General features: G+C 36.0%; 1 long non-coding RNA gene across 1 annotated transcript; it reads left to right on the top strand.

Annotated features, from left to right (window-relative positions):
- Window positions 1-1,285: 1,285 nt before the first annotated feature.
- Window positions 1,286-14,494, top strand: LOC145271180 (uncharacterized). The gene is made up of 2 exons (XR_013865728.1): window positions 1,286-1,422; window positions 13,228-14,494. It is a non-coding gene; the product is annotated as an uncharacterized LOC145271180 (long non-coding RNA).
- The last annotated feature ends 5,786 nt before the right edge of the window (window positions 14,495-20,280 follow it).

Below are 20,280 nucleotides of genomic sequence, written 5' to 3'. Positions count from 1 at the left end.
ATGAAACACTAGTGTCTGTAGGTATTTAATTATTATAGTAAAAAAAAAAAAAAAAAAAAAATAATTATGACAGCCCCTTTAAGAAATACGTTTCTTATCGTTGAGCACTTTCTGTTGAATTAAAAAGTCGGTCAATTTAGCTCTTATGCGTAGATCATCGTATAACGATTTGATCACTGTCTGTCTGACGTAATGAACATTTAAATTAAAATGTTTAAAATTCAACGCTATTTCACATGATTAATGGTAGCCGAATGGATACGGCCTCCGCTAATCGAGCCAGAGATGTCTCGTGTCGCGGGGTTCGAATCGTTCGACTGGTAGTAATCGTGACACCCTGCACTGAAGAATCCCGAAAGGATGAAACACTAGTGTCTGTAGGTATTTAATTATTATAGTAAAAAAAAAAAAAAAAAATAATAATTATGACAGCCCCTTTAAGAAATACGTTTCTTATCGTTGAGCACTTTCTGTTGAATTAAAAAGTCGGTCAATTTAGCTCTTATGCGTAGATCATCGTATAACGATTTGATCACTGTCTGTCTGACGTAATGAACATTTAAATTAAAATGTTTAAAATTCAACGCTATTTCACATGATTAATGGTAGCCGAATGGATACGGCCTCCGCTAATCGAGCCAGAGATGTCTCATGTCGCGGGGTTCGAATCGTTCGACTGGTAGTAATCGTGACACCCTGCACTGAAGAATCCCGAAAGGATGAAACACTAGTGTCTGTAGGTATTTAATTATTATAGTAAAAAAAAAAAAAAAAAAATAATTATATATATATATATATATATATATATATATATATATATATATATATATAAAACGTAGTAACTGTTCTTTTTTCTGTATTTTTATAAAAATTATTACATTTTTTTTATTAGATAGTTGTTTTATCAAATTGAAATCCATGTTATTAGGTTGAAATGGGCGCTTCTACACTATTGGGACGAGATTTCGGAAATCTAAGATGCGTGTTAATGCGACAGTTGATATTGAATTCGAAAGTGATTTTGAAGCCTTTAAACTGTCATTAATTTATTTCTGGCTTGATGGGCCATCTATTTTACTTCTCACGTGCGTTCGACATGAGTGGATTGAAAATGATGACGATGCAGTTAAGCAGTCCCGCCTTTTTGTGACTCTTACATACTTGGAGTCTCGATAATCGGTCAAAAATAGACAATAAAACAAAATTCTGTTAGAAACGTATTCTATAAAAGTTATCGTGACATTTATCAGGTGATTTTCTAACCGTATTTTGCTTGACTTTCGAGTTTTCAGCTATGATCGAGCACACCATATGACTGTCAGGCGTTTTTTTTTTCTTGTTCCAACTTAAGACTCGACACTAATTTTATTACAAAGTAAATAAACTGTTGAAATCAGATGACACAACAAAAAACTTAACTAGGTAGGTAGAAGAGTAAGTTACCCTTTGCTAACATTTATTTGTTATATATTTCTTTGATGGCCACGTTTTCGTTTTGTTGTCTTTAACTGCTGCGTAATATTCGCCGTGGAATTTCCGCGGGTCCCCTTAGTTAAAACGAATTATTTTAAAGGGTCAGAGAAACAGACGTGCTGTTGACGCCGTCGGCGGTGGCGGTGGGGATGACATCCTTTACTGTTTCCATTCGCACGTCGTCATCGTTCCTGCTTTATGTCTTTCGTTGACGAGTACAAAGGAGCCATAATGATTTGAAACTTTAATGTTTGTTTTTTATTTTAATGTGAAGAAAACCCAACTTTCCAAAATGGAGTATTTTGAATTGGAATGAAAATAAAAACGATTTCTCCTGCGTCTCTTTTTTTTATATACTGCGATAGAATAAAACAGATACTACACTTTGAATTATTTGCTAATAATTAAAAAAATATATTTTCGTTAACAGATACTATACATTGATCGTTTTTTATTTGATTTTATGTTTCTTATTTTTATTTTTATTCGTTTTATCTTGTTTTTATTTATTTTTATTCAACATTTGATGTTTTGGGTTTGTATTACTGTACACATAGATTCGAAAAAGTTGTCAAAAAAAAACAAATATATAACAAATAAATGTTATCAAAGGCAAGATAAATTACTTCTCTACCAAACTGGATATAATTTTCGTGTTTTTATTCAGTTTAACATGTTTATTCAGCTCGAAAAGCATGCAGTGTTTACCGATGTATTGGAAAATTCAAAATGGCGGCCAACTCTCTCTTTAACACGGTAAGTTCGGGAAAAAGTGTTATAAATAATAAACTAGGCAAAATACTATTAAAAAACCACCGAATATATGTCAAGTTATGTCACGGTAACATATATTGAGCGAATTTCTAACAGTATTTTGTCGAGTTCATTATTTATTACACCTTTTTCCGAACTTACCGTGTTAAAGAGAGAGTCGGCCGCCATGTTGAATTTTCCAATACATCGGTAAACACTGTATGCTTTTCGAGCTGAATAAACATGTTAAATTGAATAAAAACACGAAAATTATATCCAGTTTGGTAGAACAGTAATTTATCTTGCCTTTGATAACATTTATTTGTTATATATTTGTTTTTTGACAACTTTTTCGAATCTATGTGTACAGTAATACAAACCCGATGTTTTTTATTAAATCGTTAGGTTAAAGTACGGAATAGTTACAAAACGCCCTCCTCTCCCCATTTTAAGAACGACTTCCGGAATACCCCCTCCAATCTCTCCATGTTAAGAACGGCTTTCTTGGGATTTTTTTTTCAGAAAGCCGTTCTTATCATGGAGAGATTGGAGGTGTTAATACTACGCTGGGGCAGCTTGTAAAATAAAAAATATCAAAGAAAACGTCTGCGATATTTTGGGATAAAACTTTCAAGTTAAATTCAATTTTATCCTATCTTTTGCTTATTAAATTATTGGATGAAAGTACAGAATAGTTAACATGCCCCTCTCTACATTAAGAATGGCTTTCTTAACTTTTAAGGAAATGATTTCTTAAAAAATTACAATTTAATAACGAAAAAAAAAAGTTTATTTTTACGACCTACCCCAGTGTAGCATAAACACCCCAACCTAAAAGTCTTTACTAAGGTAAAGAGAGAGGCAGGTAGGGGGGGTGAAGGGCAGGAGAATTGGCACGTGTCAAACGAAGTTGAAATAAATCCATTTCGTTAACAAACTTTCAAATTCGATTGACACTTATGACACCCACCCCTGCCACCTCATGACAGCTTTTAACGGAAAGTTGATTTGTGTTTGTGTATTTGTGTGTACGTGTGTGTTCGTGTATGTATGTGTGTGTTTATGCGAGTGTGTGTGTGTGTGTGTTTATGAAAGTGCGTATGTATGTGTGTGTTTGTGTGTGCTTCTGTCTCTGTTTATGCTCCTGCCCCTCTTTGATGTGGAAGCACATATTCTCTCTCTTTCTCTCTCTCTGTCTCTCTCTCTCTCTCTGTCTCTCTCTCTCTCTCTGTCTCTCTCTGTCTATATATATATATATATATATATATATATATATATATATATATATATATATACATCCATATATATATATATATATATATATATATATATATATATATATATAAGTATATAAGTATATATATACACATACTTAGTGGCAGGGGCACGGAGAAGCCAAAGAGAGAGAGAGAGAGAGAGAGAGAGAGAGAGAGAGAGGTTAGCAACAAACGGTGTTTGGTCAGATTCTATTCTTGATATCAAACTTCTTCAGTAATATAACTTTCGGCGAGTGTTTCAATTTCCCAAGTTTATTTATTTATTAAATTGTTAGGTGAAAGTACGGAACAGTAAAAAAAGAAAGGTTATTTTACGACGTACCCCAGCGTAGTATAAACACCCAAACCTCCCCATTTTAAGAACGACTTTCTGAATACCCCCTACAAATCTCTCCATGTTAAGAACGGCTTTCAAGGTTGTTTTTTTTTGTTTGTGTTTTGTTGTTGTTTTTTCAGAAAGCCGTTCTTATTATGGAAAGATTGGAAGTGTTACGCTGGGGCAGCTTGTAAAAAAAATATCAAAGAAAACTTCTGCGGTATTTTTGGATAAAATTTTCAAGTTAAATTCAATTTTTACTATGTCTTTTGCTTATTAAATTATTGATACATTGATTAGAGGTACAGAATAGTTAACATGTCCCTCCCTATATTAAGAATGGCTTTCTTAAATACAAATTTACTAATTCAACATGGACTGTAAACTGGAAAAGTACCCTTTTTCTTATTAAAGTGATTTACATTTCAAAATACACGTATTAATTACTGCTAATTTTCCTTGCGATATTCGTTTTCAGCATACCTGAACCAACTGACGGTTTGCCTCTTTCATGTGCCCCTGTTCAAACATGGTCGCCAGTGATTTACATTTCACAATACACGCATTAATAAAATTATCTCTAAAACTATTTGTCTGTGCTAATTTTTCTTGCGATATTCGTTTTCAGCATACCTGAACAAACTGAACGGTACGAGTTTTCCGGTTATGGTTTTTCCGGAGACGAGTTTTCCCGGGACGAGTTTTCCGGGCACCAGCATAAGTGCTATATGTTCATCAGAGCACATCCCATTAAAGTACTTGTAAACAGGGATGCAACACTGAGGCGATGGGACAGACTTTGGAGATTGACGGGGCCTATTAGATTAGAGACTCTTTTTGTTCTTGTTTTTGTGCTCCACGATAAAAACCGACTTCTTCATCTGTGTTTGCTCCTCATTTTCGCTTTTGCTCTGATAAGAGTTTCGCTTATGTGAAAAAGAAAACATGTTCGAACGTTTGCTGACATTTATTGGATGTGTTGCTACCAGTATTTTGCTTAATTTTCGAGTTTGGAGCGATTCTCGACTCTCACAAGATGTCTGTAAAATGTCAGACACTTCTTTATTGTTCTAACTTAAAACTGTGCGCTACTTTTGTTTGTGTTAAATAAACGTTTTAAAATAAGTTAAAACAACAAAAATGTGATCTAGGTAGGTAGAAGGGTAACTTATCTTGCCTTTGGTAACATTCATTTTCTTATATATTTATTTGTTCACTACTTTTTCGTTTTGTTCTTATTGAATGCGAAATATTCGCCGTGGAATTTCCACGGGTCACGATTATTTCGTTTTATTAATCTTAAGTTTCATAGAATAAAAAGTTCAGACACAACTTTGTCGAGCCATTTTTAATCGATTTCATTTGACTTCTGTTTGACTCCGGCACTTGCAGTGCAGAGAACACGATCCCTTCTCTCCTTCCCCCACTTTCTCTCTCTTCTTTAGCTTGGTGACAAGCGATATGCTTATGTGTGCGTGCGTGTGCGTGTGTTTCACCAAAATTTAAAAAAATAAAAACTTTTTTCCCTACCGGCCGGATTAGGGTTGTGAGGTGTGGTTAGAGTTTATGAAAATAAATGTTAGCAATAAAAACTTTTTAAAACCAAGTTAGAAAAAAGAAAACAATTTACTTCCCCACCAAATTATCGTATTATTGGAGGCCCCGATTCTTCTTTTTTTTAGGCGATGTAATAATCCATATTTTTGAGGTTTCCTCCCCTCTTTATTTTGGTTTGTATATTTTTCATGTTGCAAAAATGCTCTCGGGAGATCTTTTTAGGATTCTAAAGGTTTGCTATTTTTTTTACACTTTTTAAATGTAAAAAAATGTAAACAGGCAGTTTACGATTTGAAAGGCATCGTTAAAATGGTATTTTTCGCTAGTTCTTTCAACTTTATATTTTTATTTTGTCGTCTTCAAGTCCAATGTAAATAAGTTCTTGATGAGCCGTTCCTCTTAAGTAATCCAATTTACCATATTGACACTTCTAACGATTACTTTGATATTGTCCAATTGACTACTGTACACACTTTAACACTTATCCTCGAGTGGCCTCTGGGGCTTGATAAGTAGTGATTCCTTTATAAAATAAAAAAAAATTTCAGTAATATGATGGTGAACCTATAGTCAGTCTGTGCTGATTTTCCTTGCGATATTCGTTTTCAGCATACCTGAACAAACTGAGGGTTGGCCCCTTTCATATGCCGCCTGTTCAAACATGGTCGCCAGTGATTTACATTTCCAAATACACGCATTACTATCTCGAAAACTATTCGTCTGTCTGTGCTAATTTTCCTTAGGATATTCGTTTTCAGCATACCTGAACAAACTGAGGGTTGGCCACTTTCATATGCCGCCTGTTACAACATGGTCGCCAGTGATTTACATTTCCAAATACACGCATTACAATCTCGAAAATTATTCGTCTGTCTGTGCTAATTTTCATTGCGATATTCGTTTTCAGCATACCTGAACAAACTGAGGGTTGGCCCCTTTCATATGCCCTCTATTAAAACATGGTCGCCAGGGATTTACATTTCACAATACACGCATTAATAAAACTAGCTCCAAAACTAGTAGTTTGTCTGTCTGTCTCTGCTAATTTTCCTTAGGATATTCGTTTTCAGCATACCTGAACAAACTGAGGGTTGGTCCCTTTCATATGCCGCCTGTTCAAACATGCTCGCCAGTGATTTACATTTCAAAATACACGCATTAATAAAACTAACTCCAAAACTATTTGTCTCTGCTAATTTTCCTTGCGATATTCGTTTTCAGCATACCTGAAATAACTGAGGGTTCGCCCCTTTCATATGCCGCCTGTTCAAACATGGTCACCAGGGATTTACATTTCAAAATACACGCATTAAAAATCAGCTCCAAAACTAGTAGTATTTCCGTCTCTGCTAATTTTCCTTGCGATATTCGTTTTCAGCATACCTGATAAAACTGAGGGTTGGCCCCTTTCATATGCCGCCTGTTCAAACATGGTCGCCAGTGATTTACATTTAAAATACACTCATTTATGTCTCGAAAACTATTTGTCTGTCTGTCTGTCTGTCTGTCTGTGCTAATTTGGCTTGCGATATTCGTTTGCACCATACCTGAACAAACTGACGGTTGGCCCCTCATTCCGGAGACGAGTTTTCCCGGGACAAGTTGTCCGGGCACTGGTATAAGTGCAATAGGTTCATCAGAGCACATCCCATTAAAGTACTTGTAAGCAGGGATACAACACTGAGGCGATGGGACAGACCTTGGAGATTGACCTATAGCACGGGGGCTATTAGATTAGATACTCTTTTTTTATGCTCAACGATAAAAACCGTCTTCTTCATCTGTGTTTGCTTCTCATTGTCGCTTTTGCTCTGATAAGAGTTTCGCTTATGTGAAATAGAAAACATGTTCGAACGTTTGCTGACATTTATTGGATGTGTTGCTACCAGTATTTTGCTTAATTTTCGAGTTTGGAGCGATTCTCGACTCTCACAAGATGTCTGTAAAATGTCAGACACTTCTTTATTGTTCTAACTTAAAACTGTGCGCTACTTTTGTTTGTGTTAAATAAACGTTTTAAAATAAGTTAAAACAACAAAAATGTGATCTAGATAGGTAGAAGGGTAACTTATCTTGCCTTTAGTAACATTAATTTTCTTATATATTTATTTGTTCACTACTTTTTCGTTTTGTTCTTATTGAATGCGAAATATTCGCCGTGGAATTTCCACAGGTCACGATTATTTCGTTTTATTAATCTTAAGTTTCATAGAATAAAAAGTTCAGACACAACTTTGTGGAGTCATTTTTAATCGATTTCATTTGACTTCTGTTTGACCCCGGCACTTGCAGTGCGTAGAACACGATCCTTTCTCTCCTTCCCCCCACTTTCTCTCTTCTTTAGCTTGGTGAGAAGCGATGCTTATGTGTGCGTGCGTGCGTGCGTGCGTTTCACCAAATCGTGAGAAGCGATGCGTGCGTGCGTGCGTTTCACCAAATGGTGAGAAGCGATGCTTATGTGTGCGTGCGTGCGTGCGTGCGTGCGTGCGTTTCACCAAAATTTAAAAAAATAAAAACTTTTTTCCCCGACCGGCCGGATTAGGGTTGTGAGGTGTGGTTAGAGTTTATAAAAACAAATGTTAGCAATAAAAACTTTTTAAAACCAAGTTAGAAAAAAGAAAACAATTTACTTCCCCACCAAATTATCGTATTATTGGAGGCCCCGATTCTTCTTTTTTTTTAGGCGATGTAATAAACCATATTTTTGAGTAGGTTTATTCCTCTCTGTATTTTGGTTTGTATATTTTTCATGTTGCAAAAATGCTCCCGGGTGACCTTTTTAGGATTCTAAAGGTTTGCTTTTTTTTTGTTTACACTTTTTAAATGTAAAAAAATGTAAACCGGCAGTTTACGATTTGAAAGGCATCGTTAAAATATTTTCCCCTCTTTCAACTTTATATTTTTATTTCGTCGTCTTCAAGTCCAATGCAAACAAGTTCTTGATGAGCCGTTCCTCTTAAGTAATCCAATTTACCAAATTGACACTTCTAACGATTACTATGATATTGTCCCATTGACATTGTACACACTTTAACCCTTATCCTCGAGTGGCCTCTGGGGCTTGATAAGTAGTGATTCCTTTATAAAATAAAAAAAATATTTCAATACTTTGATGGTGAATCTATAGTCAGTCTGTGCTAATTTTCCTTGCGATATTCCTTTTCAACATACCTGAACACACTGAGGGTTGGCCCCTTTCATATGCCGCCTGTTCAAACATGGTCGCCAGTGATTCACATTTCAAAATACACGCATTAATAAAACTAGCTCCAAAACTAATTGTCTGTGCTAATTTTCTTTGCGATATTCGTTTTCAGCATACCTGAACAAACTGATGGTTGGCCCCGTTCATATGTCGCCTGTTCAAACATGGTCGCCAGTGATGTACATTTACAAAATACACGCGTTAATAAAACTAGTTCAAAAACTAGTAGTCTGTGTCTGTGCTAATTTTCCTTGCGATATTCGTTTTCAGCATACCTGAACAAACTGAGGGTTGGCCCCTTTCATATGCCGCCTGTTCAAACATGCTCGCCAGGGACTTACATTTCAAAATACACGCATTAATAAAACTAGTTCCAAAACTAGTACTGTGTTTGTGCTAATTTTCCTTGCGATATTCGTTTTCAGCATACCTGAACAAACTGAGGGGTTCCCCCTTTCATATGCCGCCTGTTCAAACATGGTCGCCAGTGATCCACATTTAAAAATACACGCATTGACTAATATTAGCCCAAAATCTATTTGTCTGTGCTAATTTTCCTTGCGATATTCGTTTTCAGCATACCTGAACAAACTGAGGGTTTGCCCCTTTCATCTGCCGCCTGTTCAAACATGGTCACCAGGGATTTACATTTCAAAATACACGCATTAATATCTAGAAAACTATTTGTCCGTCTGTGCTAATTTTCCTTGCGATATTCGTTTTCAGCATACCCGGACGATTTTAAAATGGACAGTCTGAATGTTAACGAAGCACACACACAAAAGACACACACACACACACACAAAACACACACACACACAAAACACACACACACACACACGCGTAAACTCAGTGAAAGTATCCACTGTCGATAAGCTAGTTGTAAATTAGATTACTGACTCTTATGAGTTTTAGTCTAACCACCCTTTACAACTGCGATACAGTAGAACAGTCCGTCTCTGGACAATTAGCAGTGTATCACAATGACAGCGTCGAATGTTGACTAGCTAGTTGTAAGTTAGGTTACTGGCTCTGATGAGTTACACTCTAGCCACCCTTAATAACTGTGATACAGCGGAACAGTCCATTTTTTGGACAAGTGGCGGTGATCGCATAACTCATTGAAAGTGCCGAATGTCTATTAGCTAGTTGAAACTTAGATTACTGGCTTTGATGAGTTTCAGTCTAACCACACTTAATAACTTTGATACAGCGGAACAGTCCGTCTGTTTCGCATAACTCATTGACAGTGTCGAGTGTCGATTAGCTAGTTGTAACTTCGTAGCCTTAAAAGCCCCTTTAAACAGAGACTTGAAGATAATATTGTTGTTATTTGTATTGTTATTCTTATCGTCCAGCCATGCACGTGCAGAAATCCATTTCCAACTCAACTGTGTTATAAACTTACTTCTCCTTCACCGAGAGAAAAACGCCGACACTCGACTTCGCACCGATACGCGAATGACGATTCATAGAAATTAAAGCTGTTGATTTTATGTATTGAATGTTACAACTTTGCCCCCACTCCTACACACACAGACACAGCGACGAACGAACTTGGCGACGTTTTCTATTGTAAATATAAGAGCGTTGTCGGCGGCGACAACCGGAAATGGCAAACCCTGTGTCAGTCAGATTTGTTTATTTCACGCCAATTTGAACTGCGAAATAATTCGTTTTAACTAATGAGACCTGTGGAAATTCTAAGGTTAATCCTTCCGAGTTAAGACAACAAAGCGTAAAAGTTGAAAAAAAAATACAAAACAAATATATAATATGTAAATGTTACCAAAGGCAAGATAAGTTACTCTTCTACCTACCTAACCAAGTGTTTTAAGTTCTGCTGCGATATTCGTTTTCAGCATACTCGAGCCAAATTGAGGGTTGGCCCCTTACATACGCTGCCTGTTCAAACGTTTCAAACATAGTCGCCAGTGATTTACATTTCAAAACACACGCAATAATAAAACTAGCTCCAAAACTAATTGTCTGTGCTAATTTTCCTTGCGATATTCGTTTTCAGCATACCTGAACAAACTGATGGTTGGCCCCGTTCATATGTCGCCTGTTCCAATATGGTCGCCAGTGATGTACATTTACAAAATACACGCGTTAATAAAACTAGTTCAAAAACTAGTAGTCTGTGTCTGTGCTAATTTTCCTTGCGATATTCGTTTTCAGCATACCTGAAAAAACTGAGGTTTGGCCCCTTTCATATGCCGCCTGTTCAAACATGGTCGCCAGTGATCCACATTTAAAAATACACGCATTGACTAATATTAGCCCAAAATCTATTTGTCTGTGCTAATTTTCCTTGCGATATTCGTTTTCAGCATACCTGAACAAACTGAGGGTTTGCCCCTTTCATCTGCCGCCTGTTCAAACATGGTCACCAGGGATTTACATTTCAAAATACACGCATTAATATCTAGAAAACTATTTGTCCGTCTGTGCTAATTTTCCTTACGATATTCGTTTTCAGCATACCTTAACAAACTGAGGGTTGGCCCGTTTCATATGCCGCCTGCTCAAACATGGTCGCCAGTGATTTACATTTCAAAATACACGCATTAATATCTCCAAAACTATTCGTCTGTCTGCTAATTTTCCTTGCGATATTCGTTTTCAGCATACCTGAACAAACTGAGGGTTGGCCCCTTTCATATGCATCCTGTTCAAACATGGTCGCCACTGTTTACATTTCAAAATACACGCATGTATAAAACTAGCTCCAAAACTATTCTTCTCTGCTAATGTTCATTGCGATATTCGTTTTCAGCATACCTGAACAAACTGGGGGTTGGCCCCTTTCTTATGCCGCCTGTTCAAACATGGTCGCCAGTGATTTACATTTCAAAATAGACACATTATTATCTCGAAAACTATTTGGGTGTCTGTGCTAATTATCCTTGCGATATTCGTTTTCAGCATACCTGAACAAGCTGAGGTTTTGCCCCTTTCATATGCCGCCTGTCCAAACATGGTCGCCAGTGATTTACATTTTTTTTTAACCAATAAGGCCAAAAGGCACTTGAGAATAAGAGTTAATGAACTTTCCAGTTAGATGAGGAACACTGCTATGAGAGGATTGGAAATGATATGTGGAAAGAGCAGGATTTTATTTTACGGCTTATTAAACGGACTATTGTCTTCAGATCCCTAAATGTCTATTTTAACGGCCCGTGACTCATTTAGTGGTCGTGGGTGCATGTGTGTGTGGAAACATAGAACGCATATACACATGACAACATACCTGTCTGCTGCTGGACGCTTCTGGGGGATTCGCCAACCGTCCTGGGGAGAGGGGGGGGCATAACCTGCTGTAACAGAGACGCTTCAAGACACGGATCCAAGATGATGTGTGTTTTTATATATATATTTTATTCACTCCGAGGCATCTTGCCAGCAGAAGTGGAGCGATCGACGATCTTTGCCTTGTGGGTTCTCTATTTGAGACCGTCACCTAGACGAAACTACATAAAAATTTGCAGGCTTTTTGAAGATTATAATACTATTCTATTGTTGAAATATTATGACAATTGGCAAAAAAGAACCTATATTTTCAAGCCAATTAAATATGCCCAACTTTGCCTACATTTGTATATATAGTGTCCTGGCAGTTTCACTTTTGCTGCTTTGGGATAAATTTCGTTTTTTTTTTTCGTTTTTTTTTGTTAATTTTTTGCTTGATTGTGTCCTCTAAACTTGGAGCATTAAAAAACTGTTTCCAAAATAACTGGATTCGGCATTAAATAACCCCCCCCCCCAAAAAAAAGGGTTGATATGCTGTAAAACAACCAAACAATGTTACCAATTTCCTTTAAATCTAAGCGAAAATTCCATAAACAGATTTTTTTTTTCTAGAACTGCTCGTCTGTAGAACATAATACTGCGGAGCTGCTTCCCAACTGACTATAACATTGAATAATTCAATAATATTCTTTTATTAACCTGATTGATTTGTTTTCTTTTTGTCTTCCCCCCCCCCTTTTTGTTTTCAAAATGCTTCTATTTTATAAATCTGACCTGTCTGTTAGTGTGTATGTATGTCTGCCTAAAACATTCGGCAGAGGCGACGCATTTTCGCGAGATCAGTATCATTTTGAAGCTCAATGTCTCAGACGACAAATATAAATAAATAATTGTCAATATTTGTCGTCTGAGACGTCGAGCTTCAAAATGATACTGATCTCGCGAAAATGCGTCGCCTCTGCCGAATGTTTTAGGCAGACATACATACAAACATACATACATACATTTAAACAGACAGGTGAGATTTATATTATAGAAGAGGACGAAACACATGTATGTATGGAATAAACCGTTTTCCTTTGTCTTTCCCTTTTATTTTTCAATATACTTCTGTGTTATAAATCTGATCTCTCTGTTAGTGTGTGTGCGTATGTATGTTTGTATGTCTACCTAAAACTTTTAACAGAAACAACGGATTTTCACGAGATCGATATTTTCGATATTTGTCATCCAAGACGTCGATTTTCAAAATGATACTGATCTCGTGAAAATGCGTCATCTCTGTCGAAAGTTGTAGGCAGACATACAAACATACATACATTTAAACAGACAGGTGAGATTTATATCATAGAAGATGAAGATGAAATAAACCATTTTTCTTTTTTCTTTTGCAGCATCATTTAACGCATTTGAATAACTACCATCGTGTTATGGTTTTAGACCAGGGCAAGATCATCGAATTCGACAAGGCCGAACATCTCCTTGCAAATGAGAACAGCATGTTGTCGGCTCTCGTCAGAGAAGGGCAACAGAGACGGTCTAACAAAGTGGTCATCACTGTCTCCTGAGCTACGCCCCCTTCGTCCGTCTTTCTCTCCACGACATCACACCACACCATGCCACAAATATATATGCCCAGTCCCTTTGCAAGGTCCCTTTAAAAAAAAAAAACAAACAGAAAAACGATCAAACCCCTCTTTCTAAAGAGACTGGACATGTCTGATCAGCATCGCCGAACATCCTCATTGCAAGATCGGTTTAAATAAAAAAAAATTAAATAATAATGAAGTGGCAAATGTATAGTTTAGCTGCGTAAATTATTTGACAGACAAAAAATTATAAAAACTATTTATTTTTATATAAAAAGCATGCTAGCTGAAATAAAACTAGAAAAAAAAAATTTAATTATTTTTTCATCCTTTTTATTAGACTAGATGTACGACAATCAAGGCTGCCATATTGCTTTTAAAATTTAGCCTAAGGTTTGACACATTGGACTTTTTAAGGCCAAATCCCCCCCCCCTTTTTTAACACTCTTGAGACTGTTTTGGCTGCCATTTTTGTAATGAAAGCGCATAAAAAGGCCAAATTTGGCTTTAAAAAGGCCAATCTGTCAAACCTTAGAAAGGCCAAATTTTAAAAACAATATGACGGCCCTGATTGTCATACATTTAGTCTAATAAAAATATGTTGAAAATAATAAAAATGAAATTTTGGGGGGTTTTATTTCAGCTTCTGGGTGTAATAATGTGTTTTATATAAAAATAAATAATTTTTAGTCTGTCAAATAATTTACGCAGCTAAACTACACATTTGCCAATGAAGCCACGTTTGGATTCTTTGGACTACTGTCTTCATCGTGAAAGCTATTTGCAGAACGTTTCGGTCGATGTAACCTCCAACCTTCTTCAGATGTATCTTGTCAAAGCCTGAAATCTGTACAGAAGTTTGAACGGAATCCTTTATTTAATACCGAGGGGGGGGGAGTAACATGCTCTCGTTCCGTCAGCCTTTATGTAGTGAAAATGACACTCAAGATGAGAACAATAGTCCGATGAATCCAAATAATACGAATAACCAATCCTCATCTAAAAAAGAAAAATAAAAAAAATAAAATTAAATTAATTCAGAAACGCGATAATAAAACCATACAAAAAGACATGGAAATGATTTCAGTTCATGAAACAATTTTGAAGAAAAAAAAAAAGAAAAATATTTCAAATCTATTTAGGTGTATCAAAAGTACTTTTTTCTTTTTTTTAATTGTTGTCAGAGGCCGAATGGGAGGGGTAGGGGCTAAACATTGACTGAAAAAAAAAAGTATATTTCACGTCTTTAAACCAAATCTTCCAACCTCATGCCAAAAATAAAAAGAAAAAAAAAACTAGCGATTTTTTTTTTTTAAATTCTAACAATTTCAAAATCTATTTAGGTGTATCGTAACTATTTTTTTTTTTTTTTTTTGCGTCAGGCGGTGGGGGAGGGAGTAGAGGATAAACATTCAATGAAAAAAATATATTTCACGTCCTTAAATCCAACTCTTCCAACTTAAAAAATCTCCATTATTTTTTTTAACCAATAAGGCCAAAAGACACTCGAGGATAAGAGTTAATGAACTTTCCAGTTAGATGAACACTGCTATGAGAGGATTGGAAATGATGTGTGGAAAGAGCAGGATTCAGTTATTACAACATCAATCTGTCAAGTTTGAATTGTTGAGTTATCTCTATTTATGTTTCTGGTTTATGGCTGTACTATTTGTCTGTATACTACGAACTAAAGATATTTGCATAGTTCTCAGTAGACTGCCTTTCTCATACAGTCGTGTCTGTTTTGCATGCCTTTGGAGCTAGTTTGTTTATTATGTGATTTAATGTTTCGTCTTCTTGTCTACAGAGTCTACATTTACTGCTTTCCTGGGTTCTGTCTATTTTTACTTTGATATAGTTTGTTCTGATTGTATTATTCTGTGTGGCTGTCAGTGGGAGTTGCGTTTCTCTACTCGTCCTTTTTGTAGCCAAGTCCAGGTGTTTTCCTGCTTATCTTTAAGCGGATGGCTTAAGTTTTTTGGAAAGAAACATTGTTCATGGAAGTTCTGTTTGATTTTAGGTAGAGGAAGATTTGGAAATGAGGTTAGTAATTTTATTACTTAAACTCAAGACGACGGCTTAAGAAGAGATTGTTGACATTGAACTTAAAGGTGATTATATTGTAGTCAGCAGAGAATCAATCTCATAGTCGTGTTTCGGAGAGAAACTCTGTTCATGGAATTTCTGTTTTATTTTAGGTACGCATTGTAAGATTTGGAAATGAAGCTAGACTATGGAAAACAAATAGAATAATAAATTTAATTCTTTGATAAATTTAAATGGAATCCAAAATATGAGTTTTTGGTTCCCAAACAAAGGAAGGGCTGAGCCAAATAATTTGCACTTTTCTCAATGACCAGGCCTTGGATATTTTGGAAGTTTTGTACAAACATTAGTCATGATGAAAGTAAATTTTTCACTCGTGGAGAGAGGATACCATGTGCTCAACTTGTTATCAAGAAAATTATCAGAAAATGTATTTTACTTGAAATTGTGCAACTTGTGTGATAAAAAAGATTTTTTTTACATGGGGGTCCCCACTTATCAAGGCCCGAAGGCCAGTCAGGGATAAGGGTTATTGCGTGTACAGTAATTAATGAGATAGTATTGTAGTAATCATTAGTATTGGCGGGGGGGGGGTTGATAGTGTCTTACTTAAGGGGGCGGTTTGTCAGGAGTTTGTTTATGTTGGACTTGAAGACGTCCAAGTTGTAGTCAGATGGGAAACAGGCAAGCGGCAGAGAGTTCCACTGGCGTGCAGTTCTAAGAAAGAAGCTTTGCTCATGGAATCTACGTTTGGATTTAGGCATAGATAAAGAGTGGGGAAAATTATTGACAGTAGTTTCAGCCAGACCGGTGTTTCTCGTGAAAGATTGATGAGGGGGGGGGACGAAAGATTGGAGCTCAGACGAGTACCTGCCATGGAAATAACGATAAAACAAAGACAAGCACGCAGCGTCTCTTCTGTGGGAGAGAGGTTGCAGGGAAGAGAAAAGGGCATACCCCACTAAGCCACGAAGTCTATTTTGTACTCTGTCAAGGCAGGATAGGCTGTTTTTAGAAGCTCCTGCCCAGATGTGGCAGCAGTACTCCATCCTTGGACGTACTTGGCTTTTATAGGGAGTGATTGACAAGCATACAGTGAGAGAGAGTAGGAGTGATAGCCAGAAACTTACTAAGAGATTAGTCACTTAGTTGAGTTAATTGCAAATTATGATTAATTTGACAAATTAAAATGCATTTTTTTTTCAACATTGTGTGCTTGTCCAGAATTCTCCCTATATAAAAAAAACAGTAAAAAAAAAAATCTGCATGTCATATTCCAAAAATTACGTAAATTGAGCAAGTAGTTTTATCTTTATAAAGAAAATCATTAAGCAAATTTGAGTTTTTCCAATGACCCCCCTCCCTCCCTTTCCCGATGTTGAGAATCACTTTTTTTCCTTTTTTTTTTTTTACATAGGCGTCACCACTTATCAAGGCCGATAGGCCACTCAAGGATAAGGGTTAAAGAGTGTAGAGTAGTCAAAAGGACAATATAGTAATCGATAGTAATGGAAGTTCGGTAAATTTGTTAACTTAAGTGGAACGGCTCATCAGAAACTTGTTCACGTTGGACTTGAAGACAACCATATTATAGAAAGTTGGAAAGCAGGAAAACGGAAGACAATTCCACAGGCGTGCAGTTCTAAGAAAGAAGCTTTGATCATGGAATCTACGTTTAGGTTTAGGTACAGATAAAGAGTGGGGAAAATTATTGATAATGTTTTCAGCTAGTCTAGTGTTTCTTGTGAAAGTTTGGCGAGGGGGGACCATAGATTGAAGCTCAGTCGAACACTTTCCATGAAAATAACGATAAAGCAGAGACAAACTCGCAACATCTCTTCTGTGAGACAGAGGTTGCAGCGAAGAGAAAAGGACATCTCCCACCAGGCCCCGAAGTCTATTTTGAACTCTATCAAGGCAGGACAATTCTTTTCTAGCAGCTCCTGCCCATATGTGGCAACAGTACTCCATCCTTGGACGTATCTGGCTCTTATATAGATAGAGAATTGCATCAGCAGTGAGATATCTACTGGAGCGATAGAAGGATCCGACCATTTTTCCAGCGGCACTTTCTAAAACCGAGTTTGTTCCTTCAGCCTGTTTTCAAAAATTGCGCTTGTGCTACCAGATTAGGCTGTCTGAAGATATTGGCTTCCTGAGACGAAATGCAACTAATATTGATGCCCTTTTTTTTTCTTTTTTTCTACTTCCTTTTGCGAAACTTAATTATGTTCTGCAAAACCAAAAACCCACATTTTACCCCTTTTTTCCTTCTTCCCATTTCCAATCTCCCCCACTTTCTGACTGGCTTCTTAACTTAAAATGTACCAAAAATTAATACTGTAACCCTTTTTCCCTCCCTCTCCCTTTGCAAAACTCATTCATGTTCTGCAGGGCAGGGAATAAAAATGATAAAATCCACTATAAAACAACCAAACCAAACACTACAAACTACTCATTAAAGATACAAAAAGCTCGAACAATAAAAACCTTTTACAAAATAACTGGATGCAACATGAATACTATTTCCAAAATAACTGGATTCGGCATTAAATAACCAAAAAGGGGTTGATATGCCGTAAAACAACCAAACCAAACCAAACCAAACATGGCGACATGAAACAGTCGCTACTCAGTTAGCCATAAAATTTGATTTTCTTATTTAAAAAATAAAACTTGATCAAAATATGATTTTTGGAATATGATGTTTTTGTTTTGTCATAGGTACATACATGGAAGTAACTAAATATTGTTGTTAGTGATCTTGCTTCTTTTGGGTTACAATATGTCTCAGTTCAGTCCTAGTAGATGTAGAACAGTTGAGGTAGTAGGGTCAGTTTGTGAATACATTAGTGATACAATTTGAACACAGAAGATGCTACTGTGATCGTAAGAATTAAATGGAGTAATTTCAGGACACTTTTTTTATCACTAACCAGCAGAGCGTTAACAGTAACAAACAACCAAGAGAGGAGGTTATTGTATGTGAACAGTGATGATGCATGGCAAGTGAAATCAGACCAGTGAGGGTTGAGGACATGCGTTGCATGGAGAAAAATGAGACGAGAATGATATGATTGATGTGTAATGCCAGTCTTAAAGACAAGCTTAGATCTGAGGACCTCAGAGAAATCTGGACAGTATAGAGAGATGTGTGAGAACAGGAGACTTTGTTGGTTTGGTCACATTGAAAAAAAAATGGATGAGAGTTCTTGGTTTAGTAGATGTAGAACAGTTAAGGTAGCAAGGTCAGTTTCTAAAGGCCATATAACACATACCAGCATGTAAAGCAATAAGTGTCTATCAAGCATGTGTGTGCAATGCAATGATGTATGCAAATGAATCATTAACAGTAAGGGTTGAGGATATGTGTTGCATGGAGAGGAATGATATGAGAATGATATGATGGATGTGTAATGTGTGTATTAACGATAGACTTAGACCTAATGACATCAGAGGAAGATTAAATCTGGTCAGAACAGGTGTGATGGTAGCCGGGTTGAACAATAGTTTCTCGTCAGCCAAGAAAAACAAACGCGCAACACAAATTCGTTTGTAAGAAAAATATAAAATTATTATTTTATTTCTTGTCTCGTGTGCGTGCTTCCAACCAGTAGATGGAGGGCGAAGCAGGAGGTGGCAGATTCAGCAACATCTCGTGCTGTTATCGCTTTTTGACTGCTTGACTCGTGTTTTACCTGCTTATATATATACTGATCTGTTCTCTAGCAGGTGTTTCAACCTGTGGGGGTCAATTATTTGACCTATTCACCTCCAGCGACGTCAGTTTTGACAGCTTCACGATATCACTGGGTGCATTTTAGCTTCCGACTGTCCTGCATGTGTGTGCGTGTGTGCATAGTCTTGACATGCAACATAGGGAGATGGGTGTAGAAAAGTAGACTTTGATGGTATGGTCACATTGAAAGAACAGATGAAAATTCTTTGGTTAGTAGATGTAGAAGGGTCAGTTCCATAAAAGTTCAAGGAAAACATGGGAAAAAGTGATAAGGATGGAGTTAAGAGAGATAAAGGCCTGGGCAGAGATAGGTTATCGTAGAAATCAATTTCTTAAAGCCGTTGGACATATGTTAGTATTTAATCTCGGAATTTGATACATTCATGGCTTGATATTCTGTTATAATTTCTTTAAAAAAAATAAAAATAAATAAATAAAAAAAAATACTTTTAGTACACCTAAATATTTTACAAAAAAAAATATTTTTTTAAACGTCAAGCAAAAAAATAACACATTTAATTCAACCAATTCTACCCAAAACGTTTTCAAATGAAAAAAAAAAATTATTTGATATGTAAAAAAAAAAATAAAAATAAAGGAAAAAGGGAACAATAAAAAAATCCATCAAAAACGCATTAAAATTTATTTCATATGCTTAAAAAAAAAGGGAATAATAATAATAAAAAAAAAACATTAAAATTTATTTAATATTTAAAAAAAAGAGAACATTTCATCAAAGTAAAAAATTATTTATTACAAACAAAACATTAAAGAAGAAAATACTATTTTGGAAAAACAATTTTTCAGATAAACTTATTTTTTTTCTTACCATATAATATATGAATATATGTATATTATATGTGCGTATTCGCGTGTATTCCTTGGGAAGTATATATTTATACAAAAATGCATAAAAAAATGAACACGAAAATATAAAAGTTTATAACGTTTCTGCATTTATTTTCTATTAATGACCTGCAGGAATACAAAATATTATTACAAGGTGACTCAAAAAAAAAAAAAAAAAAAAAAAAGGGGGGGCCCTAACTCTAATTAGGCCTCGTTTTTTAGTG

Source organism: Euprymna scolopes, chromosome 46, assembly GCF_053919585.1.
Source record: "Euprymna scolopes isolate OS-2025 chromosome 46, ASM5391958v1, whole genome shotgun sequence".
In the NCBI taxonomy this organism is placed as follows: Eukaryota; Metazoa; Mollusca; class Cephalopoda; order Sepiida; family Sepiolidae; genus Euprymna; species Euprymna scolopes.
Note: the sequence above shows the minus strand (reverse complement) of the source record. Positions and strands in the feature narration are given on the sequence as shown.